This window comes from Dasypus novemcinctus, chromosome 10 (assembly GCF_030445035.2).
Source record: "Dasypus novemcinctus isolate mDasNov1 chromosome 10, mDasNov1.1.hap2, whole genome shotgun sequence".
Taxonomy (NCBI): domain Eukaryota; kingdom Metazoa; phylum Chordata; class Mammalia; order Cingulata; family Dasypodidae; genus Dasypus; species Dasypus novemcinctus.
The window spans coordinates 112,342,750-112,363,538 of NC_080682.1; the positions used below are offsets into that span (position 1 = coordinate 112,342,750).

The 20,789-nt window shown below is 50.2% G+C and overlaps 1 protein-coding gene across 7 annotated transcripts in view; it reads right to left on the bottom strand.

The window, feature by feature from the left end:
* The window catches only part of TENM4 (teneurin transmembrane protein 4), an 801,291-nt gene that overhangs the window by 421,731 nt on the left and 358,771 nt on the right, over positions 1-20,789 (bottom strand). The gene's annotated exons all lie outside the window — the stretch shown is intronic.

Below are 20,789 nucleotides of genomic sequence, written 5' to 3' on the forward strand. Positions count from 1 at the left end.
CTCCTTGCGCGCATCAGCACTGCGCATGGGCCAGCTCCACACGGGTCAGGAGGCCCGGGGTTTGAACCGCGGACCTCCCAAGTGATAGGGGAACTCCCTATCAGTTGAGCCAAATCTGCTTCCCTATGTTCTTTTTTGAATTTCAAGTCACGCTCTCAGGCCCCTGGTTATGAACTCCTGCCCTAGAGTGAGGCTCAGTGCCCAGGATGTTCCCAGCAGACTTTCTTTAATTAACCAGCCAGTGGACACCCACCTGGTGGACGAGAAAACGGAGGTTTGGGACCTCCTTCAGGGTCCTTAGATGGTCTACAGCAAAGCCGGGATTAATCTGCTTGACTCTAAAGCCTCAGTTTTTCCTATTCTCTTCTGCCTCCTTGAGTTCCTGCCCTCCCATTCTTATGAAACAAAAGGGTCTTTCCAGCGAGGCTCAGCCTAACACCAGTCAGAGAAGCCCCCACTCCAACCTGTCCGTCCCGCCTGCGGCACTGTCAGCACTTGGGAAGCTGCAGAGCCCACCCATAGGTCTCTGGATGTTGCCAGGGTGTCTGGCGGGTGGGAAGCTGCTTCGCTTGCTTTCCCTTTTCCCCATCTTAACTCTTTCACCCTAGACTGATGCCCTGGGATTTTTATTTAACTGTGATGGCACCTTCATTCTGAAGCTGTAAAATGCCTTCCTTTAGCCATCCCCTACATGGGCTAGGAGATAAGCAAAGAACAGAATATTCTGCACACAGATCTATGAGCGCTCTCATTTCTCTTGACTGATACAGCCTTCTCGGTTCTGTCTTCCATTGTTTTGCTTGTCATGGTAACACGGGTATACGAAACATTGCACTGCTCAACCATCCTGCTGCAGAAAGAACAGAGCAAGTGGGCTGTGATGGATGCTGCGGCACTGGGCGCCAGCGCTGGGCAGGCGCCAGGACCTCCTGCAGGGGGGGAGGGTGTCCTGCCCAGGAGGGCGGTGCCACCAAGCCTGCAGGTGGGACGTGGGGTGGTCTTGTGACTTCTCAAGACAAGTTGGAAATTTAGATTTATATGTAAAGTGTGTGACTTAAAAATGCTAGCCATTGATTTTTTTTTAAAATTTCAAAAGACTTTGCAGGTCCAACAAAGCACCCCGGTGGGTCGGCGGGGCTAGCGGTTTCCACTTGCTGTCTTGGGCCATGGGCGTTGGAGATGGCCCTTCAGGCTGAAAGTGCTTTCCTCCCTGCCAAGGCCTCGCCATCCCCTCCAGAGCTGCCCCTAGCTTGGCTCCAATGCAAAACTCAGTTTGGGCTTGTTCCAGAGCTCTCGAGACCCGCTGAAACGCGTCCATATGTCTTAACCTGGAGAACTGTGTCACTGTGCTCTGAAAGGGAGTGATGTGGGGTGACCACTTGGCATCTTTGGGTTTATCAGAGACCCTGGGGGTCTACTATAGACTTCCCTCTAGATAGTTCTCCATGGTATTCAAAGAGTGCAGACATCTGATTTTATTGGCATCTTGTAACAATTGTGAAGCAACTGTTTTCATCCCTCCCCATTTTATAGAGGTGGCACCAGGGACCTACGGCATAAAGTTGTCTGCCCAAGGCCCCATGGTGGGTTTGTGGCAAAGCCAGTATTGCCAGCTCTGATGCCTGGGGGTTGCACCTCGAGCCTGGCAAGACAGCTGTAATGCTTTTTGGTACCTGATTCTCCCAATGTCCCTGGAAGTTAATGCTGGGACCTGGGGCACAAAGAAAGCAAACCACGTTGCTTGGGCCCAAACCCCAGGCTCTGAGTCCCCGGCCCCTGCTAAGTCTCCCGACACTGGCCGACAGGACGATGGCCCCCAAGTGGCAGAGGGCAGGAGCGATGAAGAAGACCGTGACCATAGGTTCTACTCCGGGGTCTTTACAATAATGAGGAAGCATCTTACGTGGCGGCACAATACACACATTTACGTGCATGAGTGTGGGTTTATGTGTGCAAATGGAGACAAAAGATTCACAAAGAAAATGTTATTTCATAGTGAGCAATGCTGTCTCTTTCCTATTTTGCTGTCCTTCAATAAAAAAGATAAGTTATAACCTCCTCTATTAGTGTCATGACCCAATACTGGCTGGTGACCCACAAGCGCCATTCTGGTCTGATGTGGATGAGGGTGACAGGCACTTCCAATGTGCCCCCCCAATGATAATCATCGTGATCAAGATGAATAAGAGGGAAGCGACTTGGCCCAGTGGTTAGGGCGTCCGTCTACCACATGGGAGGTCCGTGGTTCAAACCCCAGGCCTCCTTGACCCGTGTGGAGCTGGCCCATGTGCAGTGCTGATGTGCGCAAGGAGTGCCGTGCCACGCAGGAATGTCCCCATGTAGGGGAGCCCCACAAGCAAGGAGTGCGCCCTGTAAGGAGAGATGCCCAGTGCGAAAGAAAGTTCAACCTGCCCAGGGGTGGCGCTGCACGCACTGAGAGCTGACGCAGCAAGGTGATGCAACAAAAAGAGACACAGATTCCTGTGCCGCTGACAACAACAGAAGCAGACAAAGAACACTCAGCAAATAGACACAGAGAACAGACAACTGGGGCGGGAGTGGGGGGAGAAATAAATAAAATAAATCTTTTAAAAAAAACGATGCATAAGAATGAGCACAATATATGTTAGCTATGAATACTAGTTATTAGCTCATAATAATATTAATCATGGTACTTAACAATAATAGCTATTAATATTTATTGAATAGTTGCTTTTACTACTATTATATATGACACAAGTTTTAACGCTCATTCCAATCCTGTGACATCGGTGCTATGATTATCTGCAAATTTCAGTTGAGACATCGAGAGGTTCAATAGCCCACCCAAAGTTACAGAGCCCCCGAGCGGCGGGTGCGGAAATGACTCGGCAGGTGGACCGAGGGCCTGTGGCTATACCCATTCGCTGGTGCTGCCCCTCAGGGATGGGCCAGGGGAACTTCTCAAGTCCGATCTTGTTACCTCCCTCCCTGTACCCCTCTTACAACCCTTCTGAGCCTTCAGAGTGAAGCCCAGGTGTTTGATCCTACCTGGAGGCGCGCCTCCGTCTGGTCCTTCTCGCTCCCACCTCACTGAGCTTCTCGCACTTCCTTGGCCATTAATTCTGTGGCCTTGCCACCTGTGCACCTGCTGTCCTGTCACAGTGCCCCCAGCTACCTACTGTCCTATCTGCCTCTCCCCTTGATGTCAGCCCCTGGAGGGCAGGGCTGGCTTTCCTTATCTTGGACGAACCTTGAGCCTGGCCTCGAAAGTGTTCACGAAATAGCTGCTGAATGAACAAATGAATAAAATTACTTGGCAGCCTCCTCATTCCTTCTCACCAATCTTAAGTAACATAAAAGACTGACAGTTCAATTTAGGCAAATATAATACCTATCTGTATTACTGAATTAAAGTCATTGCTTACATGTACTCTTTTTAAATTTCGAAGGCAACCTGGGTTTGAAGCACGTGTCTACTGCTTACCGACAGTGTGACCTCGGGCAAGTTATTTAACTCCCCTGGCTTCCCTTTCCTCATCTGTAGAAAAGCACCAACTTCACAAGGTTGTTCTGAGGGTTTAATTAATACATGTCATCAATTTCCTAGCATATAATAGATGCTCAATGTATTTTTGCAATTATTGTCATCTGGAAAAAACATATTATTTCATTTTTAAAGGACCTAATGTGGAAGGCCCCAGCTAGGTATACATTATACGGAAGAAGGAATATCCCCTCAGAAGCAAATGTGAATAAGATTGGGGCACATTTTAGGCTGTAAAATTAGTGGATCACTGTTACTTCTTATCAGTGTGCCTGCTGACCGAAGACACTGGCTTCAAGGCAAAGACTGCAAATTTATTAAAAACATAGTCCTTTCACAAAGCAGACGCCAAGGAAGAACATATGCTTTGCTCTCATTGCCTTTTTAAATTTCTGACATTTTAGGCTTACTAATATTTATTTTTCGAGCAGATGGGAGGTTGGTCATGGTGCACATTCCAATTGGCATTTATTAGAGAGAGAAAGAAAAGGTTGGGATGAAGGAGAAATGACAACGGAGAAAAACTCTCCTTTGAGCAGAAGTCTCTAGAACGTAACACCGAGGCCCTGGCTCAGTCAGCTGCTGCAATCTCCATTCCCAAGCTAGGCGCAGAGACAAGCCATTCATGCTTCAACACGTCAGTTCCATCCTCCCCCTCCCAAGCCTGGGCTCCCCATTGCCCCCAGAATCCACTGGCATGACATTCGAGGCTCCTCACGACCCCACCCTGCCAATCCTTCCTGTGTCCTCTGCCAGAACAAACCTGCCCCTCTAATTCCTCTTTCCCAGACACACCCCCTCTACTGCGGTCCCACAGAGCTGCCCGCCATTTGCTGACATTCCGCCTTCTTCTGCATCACTGAGCCTCTGCAGACGTGGCTCGCTGGGTTCACCGTGGGGAGGCGCCAGGAGGCTGGGGGGTAGCAGGCTTGCAGAGGTCCGGGTGCTCTCCCTGTCTCTCTCTGCTCTGTAGCTTCGTCGTCCACTCTCCTGCCAGGTGGTTCTAAGGCCTCCAGCTCTTACTGGGCTCTGATGTCATTCCATCTCCTTGTCCCTCGAGGTCCAGGGTGTGAGTTTCTTGCTTTCATTAGACTGTGGGTGTCTCACAATTCTGGTTGGCTCCATGAACCTGCCCAACGCTCCCCCCATCCTTCATTAAACCCTGTCCAGTGAAGCGCCTGGGTGAATTTCGTCTCCTGCTGGGACCCTGCCAGCCTCACCATCTGGTGACCCTGGGCCCTCGGCGTCATCACGAGCACCCCCTCACCGAGGGTTCACCCGGGCCAGGCCCTGGAGAAGTCCTTCAGTTAGATGATCTCACTTGGCCCTCGCCATACCTGTCTCTGGCTATTGGTCCCATTTTACTGATGATGAACCTGAGGTTTAGAGAAGTTAAATAACTGGTTTAAAATCACACAACCAGGAAGTGAACCACAAGCTGGGTCTGTCCAGCTCTGAACCTTCTTTCCCAGGACACTTGACCACTCACAGTAGGAGGAGCTCCTGGGTAGGAGTCAGCTGTACCCCGGCTGCCTCCTGCCTGTGTGGCCCAGAACAGGTCCCGTACCCTAGGACTGGGATGTTTTGTAAACTGTAACTTACTATGTCAATATAAGAGATGGGAAAATTACACTTTCATCCCCATCATCATCCTCATTATTGTCATCATCATCTCATCATGGCTTTGCTGTTGTTTCTAACCAAAAAACGATGCAACTACTTTAAACATAGATCCGATCAAACTGTTGAGTCTGTTCTGGAAAGCTCATGCAGCAAATATACACCTAATGGACACACCTCGCAGCTCGCTCCCTGCAGGCTTTGACTACATGTGGCGCTGTAGCTCCAGCTGAGGCTTACAATCAAGACAAAGAGTATCTGGTCCCACGTGAGAGCCTTGACCATGGCCACATACGCGAGCTGCGCAAGGCCCCGTCAAGACTCGGCGCACCAGCCTGCGTCCGAGGCCAGGCTTTCTGAAACTCTTCTGCAAGTGAAACCTGAGGCCCCACAAAGGTGCCTTCAGAGAAGGAATTCAGGTCATTCCCACAAACTGTTGCAGACCAGCCTTGTCCGAGACCCTGGGGGCGCCAAGGATGGGCAGGACACATCCACTCTCCCAGCTCCCACACTCTCCAGGTAGGACACATCCACTCTCCCAGCTCCCAGCCTCTCTGGGCAGGACACATCCATTCTCCCAGTCTCTCCGGGTGTCAGCCTTAGGGAACATCCACAAGAAGGACAGGTACAAAAACTACATTGCATACACACATACGTTGTAGCGGTTCGTTATTGTTTAAAGAGTTCCAAAAATAGATACTGGTCTGTTCCTCCAGGCATATTAGATTATATTGGATTCAGAGGTTTCGCTTTTACTTGATTAAATAATGATTAAGGCTTTGATTGGGCCACATCGGTAGGACGTAGAGTCCCTGTCCCCTTGATGGGCGGGATGCACAGAGAGACTGCACTGTAGAGAAGGGAGGTTGGAGCTTTGGTCCTGGAGCCTGGCAAGTAAACACACAGAGAGGCAGACACGTGAGAAGGTACCACTAGACACGGCAGAGGCCCTGGGAAGAGACGGGGCTTACCCCAGCCTACAGCTGAGATTGGAAGAAGCTGGGACCACGGAGCCTGAAGAGGAAGAGGAAGCTGAGCCCTCGCAGAGGTCACAGCCATCTTGCTCCAATGCAGGGCAACTGACTTCGGTGAGGCAAGTAACTTACACTTTATGGCCTGGTAACTGTAAGCTTCTATCCCAAATAAACACCCTTTATAAAAGCCAACAGGGTTCTGGTATTTTGCATCAATATCGCTTTAGCTGACTAATACATCCATCTACAAAAATTTTACAAACCATGCTCCAGGGGTGGAATCTGATATTTTCTATTTATTTTCTTCTATTTATGAAGAATAGAATTGTTAATGGGTTGCAAGCTACAGTTTCAAAAACCTGATTGCAGGGCATGGCATAGACAAATGAGGCACGAGACAACTCAGAAACAAAAAGAATCTCTCTTATTACTGAGTCCAGACTTGAAGGAGGGAAAGAGGTTTGAAATAAAGCTTGAGAGGTGAGGACTGAGCAGCCTGGTAGAGGAAATAATTCCTATTAATGCTTATAGGTGGACCATAAAATGCAAAATGCATGTGGGAGAGAGAGCCTGGACACTGAGATCTGGGAGCCAGTGAGTGTGTCTTCTGGCTGGATTTCTGGGAAGACTAGATCCCGCAGGGCTGTGGAGCTGGTCTGGGAGAGCGGTGAGGTTGTGAGATGCCGGGAGAAGGTGAGATGGGGCGGCAAAGATTTTGGTGTTTGAGAAGCTGGAGGAGCAAACGCGGGCTCCAGTGTGCTCCAGGGATACTCAGGAAGGGGCAGGCGTCTGGAGCATTGCAGGGAGACTTCCACAGATGGTGCCGCAGCGCCAAGAAAGTTCTGCCCCTGCCAGAGCCCAGAGGGGAATGGGGGCTGTTATCACCCGTGGTTACCTCACAACCTCAGAAACAGCCAGAAAAGACCAGGAAATTGACCAAATTCCTGCTGGACTCAACTTCTAGAAGTTTTCCTTAACATAAACACAGGGGGATATTTTTAGTTCTTTGCGTGTCCAAAAGGACTCATAAATATTTCAGAGCTAAAATGTGCTCCACAAAATATAAGTCCTGGGTATCTGTGTACGTGAGCACGTAAAAATCATTACTTTTTATTTTCCTTTGTCTTCTAAAGTTTGGCCTTGCAAGTTCTTTGTTTTAAACTCCATCATCATATGAAAGTGACTGCCAGGGGACGGGGGCAGGGGGTGTACCTACTCTGAGCACCTGTTCTGTGCCAGGTATTATTTTGGGCTGTTGTGCAAACCAGAGAAGAAGGCACCATAATCTCTACTTTGCAGATTTGGAAACTGAGGCACTGTGATGCTCCAGTTCATACAATCCACCAGGACTCCAAGCCTGTGTTCTCTGTTGCAGCATCTGGAGCACATTTCCCATTTTGGGAATCCTTGCCTTTTAAAATAGTGAAACAGGAAAGGTAGCTAAGGGCAGGGCCTCACCATGCCCCTGAGTCACCCCCTTTTATAGAACACGACACCAGGGCTTCGACAGGTTCAGTATCTTGCCCAAGGGCCACAGCAAGAAAGCGGCAGAGGCAGGACCCAAACTTGGGTCTGTTAGAGCCCAAGGCTCAAGCTTTTAGTCCTAACCTATTCTGCTGCCCACAGAGGTCATCTCTCATCCTAATTTGCTTACATGCTCTATTTGTTCTTTCACTTTGTTTTCTAAACAGTAGTAAATCCTCTGATGACTGGAGTTTGCACCTGACCTGAGCTTCTGGGAGAAAGTGCCTTTACAGCTGCTTCTCTGAGCTTGCCCAGCTCTGAAAGACAGCACCGCTGGGCTCGGGAAACGGCCTTCCTGGGAACAGGGGGGAGTGTGGCCGAGTGCCCAGGATGGCTGTGGGGACAGCCCTCGGCAGCAGGCTGGCAGGCAGGTGACAGATGGTGCTGCCGCCTCCGGGAGCCATCCCGTCTGAGGGCCCATCAGAGGCCAGGATCAAAGGGCAGACGGCTGCTGTGTGGGCACAGCTCGTCCAATCTGCAAGCAGGAGAGCCTCCACGAGCTGCCCGGATTCCTGGAAGGGCTGTGTACACATAGGACTGACTCAGGAGGCCCTCGACTCACAGGAGAATGAAGATGCCGAGTTTTCTGCATTCCTCAGTCTACATCCTTCCACACGAGGACGCATCTTACAGTCGAGGGCAGGCTGATGAGGCAGCTTCTTTCCTTCTTCCCAAAGCTGTTTACAAGCAGTGAGCCCCCTCTTACAAATGGTGGCATCATAGAATCAGAAAATGTGGTTCTATGGTAGGGCTCAAAGCAGCGTTAACGCTCAGCTGCTTGGTCACATCCCCACCAAGTGGTCACACCATGGCTCTTGCCTAATTCCAAAGATGGGGAGTTCACCACCTCCTGGGACAGCTCTGGTTTCTAGACCATGCTTCCTGCTAAGGAGCCAAAACCTGCCTCCTTAGTCTAGTTTCCTTCCCTAGGTCCCAGCTTTGCTCCTTGGGAAATACATCTAATGACTTTGTCCCAGCAAGAGCCCTTCCAGGCTGAAGATGGGGTCAGCCCGTGTGCCCTCCGGTCTTCTCTCCAGGCTAAGCATCTATCCTATCATGTTCAGGCTCTCCCCTTCCTTGTGGCCTCCCTCTCCTCCAGTCAGGCTAATCCATTCTCCCTCCTTCTTTCTCAACTAACAAAACTTCCCGAGGTCCTGGGCTAGATTTGGGGACGTGGAGTTGAAGCCGATGCTGTCTCGGTCCTCAAGGAGCCCGTGAAGCAGTTGGGGAGAGACAGTGCCTGCACAGGAGCAGACAGACCGGGCTGCTGTGGGCTGGAGGTGGGTGGGCTCCAGGATGGCATGGGGAGGTGGCCGCAGAGGCTTCCCTGAAAGGCTGCATGCCAGCAGACCAGGACACAGGGAGGTCCCCTTGTTCTCACCCCTCCTGCACGCACCAGGGGACTGCACATGCCCCCATGCAGCCCTTTCTCCTACACCTAATACTCCTTTGGGGCAGCTCAAACCTCCTTGGAAGCCCCAGCCACTGGAGCCTCAGACTGAGCTGGCTGTCTCCTGGGGCTCTGAGCTGCTTTTTGTTGCTGTTGTTGTTTGTTTAGGATTGACATCTTGAGACAAATTCCCTATCTATTCTGCAGTTCAGCCCCCTAAAAAGGACCTCCTTCCTTCTCCCTATAAAACCCCTTCAAAGGCCAAACCCAGTTTATCAAACATTTCTGCAAAATGTTTGCAAAAGTCCTTCATAGAGTTCTGATTTTCTATGCTCTTGTTTTGAGATAATTTGGGGGGGAGGGAGGAGTCAAGCCAATTAATTACATGTCCCCCACTAACTGCAGAGCTCAGCGTATAACCACCTGGGGCTCCTGCTTTAGGTTGCTGCTCTGTGAGGTGAGGAGAGAGCCAGTGGGGGAAACCACTACCACAGAGAAGCAGGCGCAGCGTAAGGCTTCTCAAAATGGTGACTCTTTGTTTCAATGCCAAGGCTTCCTCAACCTGAAGGAGGCCCTCAATGAATTCAGTGGGAAGGGTGTGGCCTCGCCTCTCCTCTCTCTTATCCAGACCCTGGGCCTGACTCTGGGGCAGCTCTGGGCCAGTGGAGATGGAGGTATTTAGAAATGTCCCTATTTTGGCTGTCTCTGAGATCCTGCTAAGATGTGCATAAGATGACCCCTCTAATGACCTCCCAACTCATTCTGAAGTCTCTTAACCATATAAACTCATTTTCTTTACCATTTCCCCCTCTTAATCAAGCTCTTTTTCTGGTTGCAACATGAGTTAGTGCTCAGCATAATCCCTTGGCACCAGGGAGGCTCATTCCAGGAAGTCATGTCCCACACTGCAGGGAAGGTAATGCATATTTACATGATGAGTTTGGATTAGAGAGTGGCCACATTTGAGCAACATGGAGGCTCTCAGGAGAACTCTTAGGCACCCTGCAGCTCTAGCCCGAGTTGAAATTTCAAGCACATAGGTTCATAAGCATAATCATGAGTATCAAGGGCCCATCATATGACTATCTTTCTTCTCTGGTCTTTGCCCTTGTACTAGGGGGACTGTTGCTGCTCCATTGGGGAGTGTGACAGAGTTTCGCAGAATGGGAACTCAGCACTCCCTCAGTTGTCATGTGATACTCTACCTGCTATGTCAATACCTAATGAACATCCAAACATATCTATATAACCTATATGCATGCCCTGGAGAACTCCCTTCTACCCATGCATCCCCCATCAATGACACCCCACATCAGTGCTCCTCCCCTGCCATAGTTGAACCCCTTGGTGATCCAAAACTTCTTCAAAAATGCTACATTCAAATAACAGGAAAATGAAATAGTAATGATAGGTTTAATGATTAGAAATAGAATACATAATAATTTAGAAAAACTAAAATAAAGTAAAAAATAATTTGGGGCATTAAAAAAGTGAAAAAAATCATAAAATTTTTTTGATGTTTTGCCTTTCATCACTGTAATAGGTATTGCCCCGTATGTACAGTGGCAAGGCAATCTCTTTCATTTCTTCCTGTGTCTACAACCTTTTTTTTAAAAATTATGCTTTCAAAAAAGTTTTAGGTCACAGCAACGTCACATATAGAGTATAAAGAACTCCCATATACCCAACATCAAACCCTTTTTCCCCTTCCCCAGCAATGATCTTTTTATATGTGGATGTTATATTTGCTGCAGCTGATGTGACTTCTCTAAATATGGCTCTTCTGTCACTTTTACTGAACCTGTGATTGGTGCTGGGGTTGGTGTATGCTCAGGAGATTTGAATCTCTGGACTGTTTGTGTGCCACTTGGGCCCTGAGCCTCAGCAGAGTTGTAACACCTACTCTCCAGTTCATTGGACTTACCCAGGTCAGCTAATGGGGAGATGAGGATGGTTAACCACCACACCAGGGAATGAAGAGAGCCTACAGCTGCAAGCAGCTTGATTCAGAGGTGGAGTGGGCATCACCATCCCAGGGTCCTCAGGATGGAAAATTAAAATATGGATTAGAGTGGACTTATTGGTATTCTACTATAGAATTATTGTGACTCTAGCAACGGAAGAAATTATATCATTGATGTGGAGACAATGGCCGTGGGAGTTGCTGAAGGCAGGGAGAGGGAAGAAGAGGTGTGATATGGGGGCACTTTTGGGACTTGGACTTGTCCTGAATGATATTGCAGGGACAGATTTTGGGCATTATATATCCTGCCATAACCCACTGAATGGAGTGGAAGAGAGTGTAAACTACAACGTAAACTGTAATCCATGCTGTGTAGCAGTGCTCCAAAATGTACTCAGCAAATGCAATGAATGTACCACACTAATGAAAGAAGTTGTTGATATGGGAGTAGTGGGGGTGTGGGGAGTGGTATATGGGAACCTCTAATATTTTTAATTGTAACATTTTGTGTGATATATGTATCTTTTAAAAAAATAATAATAAAAAAATAAGAAATGTCCCTTCTGCTCTTCTGACCTCTACTTGCAAGGGAAGGATTAATGTGGTGGTGCTAAAGTAGCACCTCACTCTGGAACCTAGGTGCTGAGAAGCTTCTAGAAGGAGGGAGCTGAGGCTCCAGAGGCCATGAACAGCTGACATTGTCCATTTCATTGGGCTTCCTTCCATGGCCTCAGCGTTCTCCTGTATTAACATGGGGGGGGGGGGCGGTCAGGGGGCACGCAGGCTTTGGCTACACCCTGGGACCCCCTGATGTTCCAACACATGGACAATGGAATTGAAAGGACTATTGAGGGTCAGGAGGTCTGTAAGTTGCAATCATTATAACCCCCCTTGAGGAAGTGCTAAGAAGGGGCCTTACACGACACCAAGTTTGTTGGCTAAGTGTCTAGGAGAGGAACGCCATGGTGGAAAGCAAGAGAAAAAGAAATGGCTTTGGAAGAATTTCACTTACATCTCTGTGCTCTCAAGCCCCGCAGAGGTGGAGAAAGAAGTGCCTAATGATGGGAAAGCCCTAACTGCCTGAAGCTGCCTCCATGTCCAATAATTAAAGACAGACTTAATAGATATTTGAGCCCTCTTTCCAGCAGATGGGTGGCCATATGATTTTTATTTCAATAATTAGCCACTGTAAGTCACACAGAATTGGAGACAGATAAAGGCAGAGCTAATTGCTCATGGAGCTCACTGTGGCCAGAGTTCTGTACATCTAATCAAGCCTTTCATCCAAGCCTTCGAGGCCTCACCGCTGGTAATTCAGCCCTAAAGAAAGGGATTCTCCACGCAAGTCTGGATGGAGAAGGGGCTGCTGTGGTGGAGGTGGGGCAGGCAGAGGAGGGAGAACAGGCCCCAGTCCTGGGGACTGGGCCCCTTCCAGCCTTTGGCCTCTGTGCATTCTACCCTCAGACAGGGGCACTGCAGGCCGCTGGCTTCGGCTCACCACCTCCCGCTGTGGCCGGCTCAACCACGCCACCCGCAGCTGCTCCCAGTATCCCAGGGTAGTCTCTGGGTGACGCATTTGTTGGGCTCTCCAGTTCGTTCCGAGGAAATCCAAATTCTGCTCCCCTGGATTCTTAGGGTTAGAAGAAAACCTAGAGGAAATACATGCCTGATGCTTGGATTCTTCCTGTGAGCCCATAAGTGGACACCAGCAGCCTTTGATGGATCCTAACACATTCTGTTCTCTAAACTTGGCCTTAGAAAGCTCGTTTTGATAGGAAGCTGGACCTGGCTTCCTAGCTCCTAACTCTGTGCCTTAGGACCTCACAAACAGGCCTATCTTCTCTTCCCGGTGACAGGATCTGTGCTCTCCAGGCTCTGGGGAGGCAGTAGGACAGAGTGGTTGGAACAGCGGCTTTACATTAAAGGCATGATCAAAACAGGGCAATTTGATAAATCACACCTCAACAAAATTCAGAACATTTGCTCTGGGAAAAACCCTAGTAAGAGGATGAAAATATTTGCAAACCACACATCCAACAAAGGACTCAACTAGAATATGTAAAGAACTCTCAAAACTCAATAGTGAAAAACAATCCAGGTAGAAAGTGGCCCAAAGATATGAACAGACATTTCACTGAAGAGGATAGGCAGATGGCAAATAACCACATGGAAATGTGTGCAACATCACTAGCCACCAGGGAAATGCAAATTAAAACCACAATGAAATATACCACACACCTATTGCAATGGCTAAAATAAAAAAGTGACAACACCAAATGCTGGCAAAGATGCAGAGGAACTGGATCACTCATACATTGTGGGTAGGATTATAATATGGTGCAGCCACTCTGAAAACGTTTGGCACTTTCTTATAAAACTAAACACACAATTACTATATGACCTAATAATTGCATTCTTGGGCATTTATCCCAGAGAAGTGAAAATTTATGCTCACCCCCAAATTTGTACATGCATGTTCATAGAAGCATTAATCATAACAGCCAAAAAAAACTGGATAAAGGCCAGCTGACCTTCGACAGGTGGAAGGGTAAGCAAGTGGTGATATACCCATACCGTGGAATACCACTCAGTGAGAAAACAGAAGGAACTTTTTAAAACACACAACAACCTGGATGAATCTGCAGGGATTACACTGAGTGGAAAACGCTAAGCCCAGAAGGTTACACACTGTAGGACTCCATTTATATAGCATTTTTAAATGGCAAAATTTTAGAAATGAAGACCAGATTAGCAGTTGCCAGGAGTTAGGGACAGGAGTAGATGTGGGAAGGAGGGAGGTGTGGTTTTTAAAGGGCAAAATGAGGGGTCCTTGTGGTGACAGAAACATTTACCGTGTTCACTGGACACGATGACCTCTACGTGTGATAAAATTGCTTCAAACTAAGTGCACATACACTGAGTACGTGTAAATCTGGGAAAGCTGAATAAGATAAGACTTGTATCAATGCTAATATCCTGGTCGTGGTAATGTGCCAGAGTTTTGCAAGATGTTACCTTTGGTCTCAGTAACAAACAAGCAAGCATTGACTTGACAAATCAGGCTTCTTTGAATCAAGCAGACCTGAACTTGAACCTTGAATCTACTATGTACCTCCTGCGTGATTTTGAACAAATAACCTTTCTGTGCCTTGGCTTCCTCATCTGTAAAATGTGGACAGTATCTTCCATCTCACAGAATTGTCTTGAAACTTAATTGAGGCAATCCTTGGGAACCCTTAATTCTGCTTGGCACATAGTAAAGACTCAATCGATAACAGGGGTTAATGTTACATTATCATCCAGGTTAAAGTCTCTGCACCATCCTCCATCCCTGGATCCATTTCCTTCCCATTTGCCTCCACTCTGATTACTCTTGTCTGAAAAAGTTACTTTTGGTCAAGGCCACCCTTTAAAACACCAGGATGAAAATGGAAGAATCTGGTACAGTCTTGTTTTCAGAAACTGCTCTGCCCTTGTATGATTTCTAGCCACGATGTCATACTTTACACGCTCTTTGGGCCAATTGCTTGCCATTTATTTCCTGTGTAATGTCTTCCCTGCCCCCCAGCACCTGGCCAGCTGCTCAGATTCATATTCGCCCACCATTCTCCAGCACCTTCATGTGCAGGCACACGTGCTCATACAAACACCACCAACAGCTCCATGGCCACTAGCATCACGGGTCTATGAAAACTCTCCCGACAACCCTGGAAGCTTGGCATTGGGTGGATGGCTACAGCCCTGGCCCCCAGTGCCTCCCGCCCCCCTGTATGTCCACACCCCTGTCTGCTCCCCTCCCACACCGAGTCTGGGGTTGCCCACATCTCTTGCGTTGGTCAATGAGCCAACGGGGCATTAGCAAACCTGAAGCAGAGGCAAGAAAAACCCTTGCACCTTTGGGCTTGGCCTTTCTTGCTGTGTTTGGAAAACAGCCATCATGTCGAGAGAACGGGGCAAGTCTGCTGGTGGCTAGAGACTCGTGGCCGAGCCATCTGCCCAGGTAGACTGCGTTCCCATGAACAAGCCTGGAGGAGATTAGCTGAACCCCAACGATGCGTCCAGCCCAATGTGCTGACCCTCAGAAACAGGAATTAATAAATGGACATTTTGGGTCTCTAAGTTCTTGGGTGGTACCTTACAGAGCAAAGGCTTCCTGATACAAGTGTTATTATAATTTCCTCATTATAGATGAGCCAACTGAGGCTCAGCTCTTTAAAGTACCTTAAAAACCAGAGGAAATGTGATGATAAGGATAATGTCTAATGTTGAAACAGTGCTTCAGAGCTTACAAAACTCTTCTACACTTTCGCGTGATTTAATTTATCACCCTATACCTCTGTTTTGGGCAACACAGCAAAGTTATATTTCTATTTAAGTAAGTGCTCTAAGCTCTGTGGAGGTAGAGATGGCGTCCATCTCCAGCACTGAACCCCAAGCTCCCGGGCTGGCAAATAGTAGCCACTTTGTAAATAATGACTAACTGACTAAACAAACACCGTGAGCAGCTACATTATGAATCTCTCCAAGATAAAGAACTGAAGTTCCGAGAGGCAAAGCACCCTGTCCCAAAGCCACACACCTAGCAAGAGAAGGAACCAGAACTCACATGCCGCCGCGTTCTTTTGACTCCAAGTGCAAAGGTTTGCCCTTAAATTTTCCATGCGTCCCGCGGGTGAGACAGACAAGGAAATGAATCACTACTCCACAGTTAGAAGGGAATGCTGCTGGATGAATTCCACATGTTTAAGGAATGCCAAGCCTCACGCTAAGAGGATTCTGATCAAACCAAGCTCCCAGCTGGGACCGAAACAGGCTGTCGTGAAGCCCAGTACTTGGGATCAAAAACGCCTGTCAGCATAAGTCCCCAGCCCCGAGTCCCCAGGGGGTGCCAAAGCAAGCACGAAGCCACCCAGCAAGCCCAGCCAGCCTGAAAAGCTGTGCCAGGCGGCGCGTGCCCTGCGAGCGCGTCGGGGGGTGCCGGCTCGGAGCGCCGCTGCCTCTGGGTGCCAGGCGCCCCTCCCCATGCTCCGCACAGAAAGCGGCATTCTCAGAAGTACCCTTACCCACCCTGGAGGGGGAACCCGGCTCGAGCCCGAGGCTCCGCTCACCTTCCCAGCAGACAGACGCCCCGCTCCTCCACGACCTCCAGGCCACCCAAGAACCCTGGGGGCTCACGGGGGCTGAGCAGAGCGCCCTTGGCCGGGCCTGCCTCCCGCCTTGCAGGAGGGCCCAGGCTGTCCCCTCGGCGGGGACGCGCCGGCCCTGGCCCCACACAACGTTCCACCTGGGCGGCACGCTGCCTTTGCTCTGCTCCCTTTTTTTTCCATGAAAAACTGCCCGTTCCTCGATCCTTTCTGCTGTTTTGGGTTGTAAGCACCCCGTCGCTCATTGTCACATTGGCACTACCGCAGCAGGGAGAGGACATGGGCTGGGGCCGCCCGCCCGGTGCAGGGCCGGGGCTCAGAGCGGCTCTGGTGTCCCGGGCCCAGCTCATCCATGCTGTGTCCTCTCCACATCTCCATCTCTCTGAGACCCCACAGCCCCGTGGGATTGGAAGGGTCAAGGCCGTCACTCCCGTTTAGGGAGGAGGACAGCCCTTTGGAGAGGACGTGGTGCCCAGGCACTGCGTCGACTCTGAAGCAGGCAGCTGGGGGCCCCGTGATTTCACCTCCCCCTCCTTGTCTCTAACGTGGGGATAAACACTGTACCTACCTGTTAGGTTGCAGGGGGATTAAATAAGTTAATATGTGCAAAGAGCTTCCAACAGGCTTCACGCCCGGCTTTTTTTTTTTTTTGAGGTACCAGGGATGGAACCCCGGTCTCGAATGTGGGAAGCCAGTGCTCAACCCCTGAGCCCTGTCGACTCCCCTGAGTGGTTTTGCTTGTTGTTTTTTGTGTTTTTGTTTCTAGGAGGCACTGGGGACTGAACCTGGGACCTCCCATGTGGGGAGCGCGCGCTCAATGGCCTGAGCCACGTCCGCTCCCTGGCTATTCTTCTAAAGTTCACTCTGGGGAAGCGGACTTGGCCCAGTGGTTAGGGCGTCCGTCTACCCCATGGGAGGTCCACGGTTCAAACCCCGGGCCTCCTTGACCCGCGTGGAGCTGGCCCATGTGCAGTGCTGATGCGCACAAGGAGTGCCGTGCCATGCAGGGGTGTCCCCGCGTAGGGGAGCCCCACGTGCAAGGAGTGCACCCATAAGGAGAGCCGCCCAGAGCGAAAGAAAGTGCAGCCTGCCCAGGAGTGCTGCCGCACACACGGAGAGCTGACACAGCAAGATGACGCAACAAAAAGAAACACAGATTCCCGTGCCGCTGACAACAACAGAAGCGGACAAAGAAGAACACGCAGCAAATGGACACAGAGAACAGACTACTGGGGCGGGGGAGGGGGGGGCTGGAAGGGGAGAGAAATAAATAAAAATAAAAAATAAAAAAATAAAAAAAAAATAAAGTTCACTCTGGCCCAGGTGCAGCTCCCGTTTTCCCCTTCTCACCCATTAGGATATGTGCGTGTCGAGAATTAATCATTCATTTAACCACTAGGCAACTACTTACTAAAATCCTACCATGCACCTAGATCTGTGCTGGGGACAAGGTCACAGGGTTTGATTCTTGTCCCAAAAGACAGAAGGGACCCAGTCTGGGAGTGGGCATGGTGTGCAGGTCAGCCGTGGCGCCAGGGGCGGGTCACTGGGGGCTCCTCTCCGCTCGGCCGTCAGCCGGGAGCCCTGCAGGTGCCAGCCGTCCTGCCTCTCCTTGCCATCCACACAGCCGTCCGGGGGCCTGGGGAGGGCAGAGCGTGACGGAGCCTTTGCAGACCAGAGCCCTGCCCTCCTCCAGCGCTGACCAGCAGGGAGGAGAGGCAGGCCATCTCTGCAGCAATTACTTCTGGTCACTGTGTAGACCTGCGCTCTCCAGGCTCTGGGAAACCTGAGCCACCTTCAAAGAGGTGTTTTTAATTGGCTTAGGCTCTGTGCCCACTCCAAGCGAGCATCACAAAGCAGGGATTAGCCGGCCAGAGGGCCAGGCTCCCACTTAGCCAGAGGGCTGGAAACCAGCCCCTTTCACCTCATGGGGGAGGAAGGAGCCTGCTGGCGTCACTGCTCTCCCACCCCAGAGTGCCCAAGAAGGCTGCTTAAGTCAGAGCTCCAAGTTAGAAGGAAATGGGCAGGGCTTGCAGAATCATTTTAGCACAATAAATCATCTTACTGGAAAATAATAACGGGAAAAAGGCCAGGCTTAAAAATCCACGGTCTGTGATAAGCAAGTGTATTTACCTTACCAGGGAGGGAGGCCCAGGACAGTACCAAGAAAACGTAATGCTAGGCTCTTCCGTGGACCTGACGCTTCACAGTTCACACAGCACTGCCAATCAGTTGACCCTCTGCTGCCCTGAGAGGGAGGTTTTATTATCCTCACCGAGGGCCGTGGCCAGGAAGGAGTGTGGGATAAGAACTGGATTTAAGAGCTGGCTTTGTGACTTTAGGCAGATAACCACCATATATTAATAAGGAATATAAACAGTGGCTCTCATTTACTGAGCACTGGGCAGGTGCCTGGTGATGCTGGAGGCACTGCTGCTATTTTATATAAACTGAGGCTCAGAGGGGGCAAGGATTTTCCCAGAGGCACACAGCTTTTTAAAGGAGTTGCCAAGGATGCAAAGCCCGGGTCTGCATGCCTTCAAAGACACACAAGAGCCTCAATGTTTCCAACTAAATGACAGAGGTGACAAAGGTCACCTATATTCAGAGAGGTTGAAGGCAGCACATGAGCAAGTGGAGGTGGCTTTTAAACCGCAAGGTGCTATACAAATAAGGGCTCAAATTAAGGCTCCACAAGGTGAAATGACTTTCCCAAGGTCACCTGGCTGGCAAGGAGAAGAGCTGAGACTGGCTTGCAGTGTCCCGATGCCAAATGCCCCACCCAGTAAGCCTCAGCTGGAACACCCACCTGCAAGAGGATTTCCTCCACACACAGCAAGAGCTACTAATCGACAGGAGCAATCAGGCTGACGATACGTAAATACTTGGCTATTTGAAAAGTATAACAACAAGCAGTTGAGAATAAATGCCAATCCCCTAAATGGCTGGAACACCACCTGGGGGCACAGAGATTTGTCAGCGTGACTGATACTACCCGCTTAAACGCAACGTTCAGACGCTCGTGCAGAAAAAGGCAGACCGCGAGCTGGCAACGGCAGCCTGCAAAGAGGGCTGTTCGGTTTAAAAAGCACTGCTGGCATCGGGTAACTCGTTCAGTCTGCTCTGCATCCTTCCAGAGGGAAGATTTGTGATACTCGTGATACAGAGTCAGGGCCACGGAAGTTCAGCGCCTTAGCTCAAGGTTGCACAGTAAGGACCTCAGCTGGGATTTGAACCCCGGACTGTTTCCCTCTAAAATCCCTCCTTTATCCCCTGGACCCTTCTCTGCTGCTCACGCGGCCTGTCCCACTTGGGGGGTGACGGGAGATGTGCCTGGTGTCCTGAGGACTCAAGCCCTTTCTGCAGGACTTGCCCCCTCGCGACCTGGGCACCTGCCCACCTCTCTGTCCACCACCCTTTCCTGGGTGCTTTGCTTGACCCAGGTCCCTGCGCTGGGCACGGGGATCCCCAGAAGGGCCCCTCACAGTCTGCCCTGGAGCACTGCACTGGCTGATGGAAGAAACGAAGTCAGAAACTGATAATCCCAATCCAAGATCAAGCGGAAGGGCCCTGTCACCCCGCCTGCAGCCCAGGAGGGGTCGGGCAGGGTTCTTGGAGTAACGGATGCTCCAGAGTCTGGGGGATGCCGTGGGCCCCTCAGCAGAGGGGGGACAGGGGAAGTGGTTAGGGCGCTCGGTCCCGGTGAGCTCACCCCTGCACCAACCAGGGCACTTAGCTGTCCTCCTGTGCCTTACCCACTGGACGCCCATTTAGTATCTTATTTAAGTAATCCAGTCCTTGCATAAGAAAGCCACTGCCTTAGGACATAGTCTCAGTTTGGGCCAGCCTTAATCTAGCACATCTGAGTAAGTAATTTACACAGCATTGGCTTATCAGCCTGCGATAACTTGACTCATTCATTCTCTCTGCTTTCTCATCTCTTAGGTCTATCATAACTGGGTAATTTATTCCTTTTACACGTATCTATCGATTTTCCGTTATAAGCGTCACGCCATCCTAGGTGATGGAAATGTGGGGGGGAAAAAATCTCTCACCCAGATTTCTGCTCAGATCTCATACCTGGTCTGCATTCTTTTATCCTGCTGAAACTTCTTCAGATCTTTCAGGTCGGGGCAATTTTTCTAAAACGCAAATCAGACTATAATTGCATTCCTGCTCAAAACCTTCGACGGCTCCCTATTGCCCAAAGCCCGGCTGCGCACAGTGTGGCAGCGCCGGCATCACCCGGAGCCTGTTAGAAATGCAGGCTCTCAGACTCCACCTAGACCCTCCGAATCAGAATCTGTCACGAGATCCCGGTCACCTTGTTCCTGTGACAGCTGGGTCTGAGAGCCCAGGACCGTAGGCTGTCAGCCGGGACCTTCACACCTTTTACCCAGCGCATCTTACTTCCACTCTCATTTCCTGGAACACACTACCGACCGCCAGGCTCGCCCCCCGCTTCTCTCTTGACCCCAAGTCTTTGCACACGTGCTGCCCTCCACCTGGAGCGCCTTCCCCCACGGCTGCAGCCACAATTCCTTCTTCCCTGGGCGTCGACTCAGATGCTCCAGCAGCTTCCTCAGATCCTCTCCCGCCCCGCTTGCTGCCGGACTCCACTTCCCATCAGCTCCCCAGCCCAGCATCC